The 1,254-nt window shown below is 46.8% G+C and overlaps 1 pseudogene; it reads right to left on the bottom strand.

The window, feature by feature from the left end:
* LOC102483728 (interferon regulatory factor 6-like) overlaps positions 1-497 on the bottom strand; it is a 1,470-nt pseudogene extending 973 nt beyond the window's left edge.
* Between the last annotated feature and the right edge of the window lie 757 nt (positions 498-1,254).

The raw sequence follows: 1,254 nt of genomic DNA, 5'->3' as shown, positions 1-1,254 counted from the left end.
CTCATCTTCCTCATCTTCTTCATCCACATCATTATCCTCATCCACATCATTATCCTCATCTTCCTCATCTTCTTCATCCACATCATTATTCTCATCCCAGGGAGCAGACCCAGTAGATCCTGGGTTAATGATTGAGCCCTGGGGCTGGAGGATGTCACACACTTGATATATCTTCACTGGGTCCATGGGCACCTCCTTGGTACCATCGTACATCAGGTTGAATTCCCTGCTCTTGTTGAGAGCACAGCAGAGCTGGGCCTTCCATTTAGCTGGGTCAGGATCGTCCACTCCTTCCTGGTACTTTTCTGTCTCCACAGCGCAAGCCTTAAAATGATATTTTCCTCCTCTTGTTGAGGGCTGTGCCAGGTGGCATTTTTCCAGGGAATCTGAAAGCATTTGGAGTCCCTGTGTAGCCAGATGAGCCCAGGGTACAGGTCACTATCCACCTGGGCCACCAGCCAGGGCTTCAGCCAGACTCTGCGGGTGTGGAGGGCCATGATATGCACGAGCAGGCAGTCAGCTTTCCTTTCTTTTGGTCACTCAAAGATTCTGAATACCGGTAAGTGTTCTCCAAGAAGCAGCTTTCTTTATTTCAAACTTGGCTAGGGGAAGGTTCTGGGATGGCGTCAAGAGGTCACCCTAAACATTTCAAGTGCATGTGTGCCTCAATCCAGGACTGGAGGCTGGGAGTGGATAGTGGTACAAAGTCTTCATCCAACAAATGTTTATCATGTATTCAGGCTCTGCTCCAGGTGCTGGGGATGTAGCCATAAGTCGGACAGACAGACACAAATTTTTGCTCTCATGATGCTTATATTCTGTGCTTCCAAAGAGCTTAGGTAGGGGGTAGCATCATGAACAGACGTTCTAACACCTGCTGTGCAGGCGCATCATAAAGCGGATTTGCTTTGTGGCACCCTGCTTCTGTCAAAAAGCTAAGAGTAATCTCTTATCATGGCTGAGGGATCAGTTAATGCAAAAGTCTTATTTTCAGAGAAAGTGAGCAAGATTTAGGAGCTAAAAAAAAAATAAAATAAAAAGGCCTTGATAAGAGCCAGACAGTAGTGCAGTTGTGGCACTGGATCCGTAAGGTAAGGTCCCCAGTTCATGTTCTAGGCCCTCACTGTACACTCAGGCAAGAATGCATGCCTGTGAACCAGTCAGGCTAAGGCTCAGGGTAGACTACAGCATGAAGACCCTGTTAGAATGTTTATTTCTTCCAACAGAAAGAGTTTATTCCTCTTGGAAGAAATA

The sequence above is a fragment of the Tupaia chinensis genome, unplaced genomic scaffold, assembly GCF_000334495.1.
Source record: "Tupaia chinensis unplaced genomic scaffold, TupChi_1.0 Scaffold000101_1, whole genome shotgun sequence".
Lineage (NCBI taxonomy): Eukaryota > Metazoa > Chordata > Mammalia > Scandentia > Tupaiidae > Tupaia > Tupaia belangeri.
Note: the sequence above shows the minus strand (reverse complement) of the source record. Positions and strands in the feature narration are given on the sequence as shown.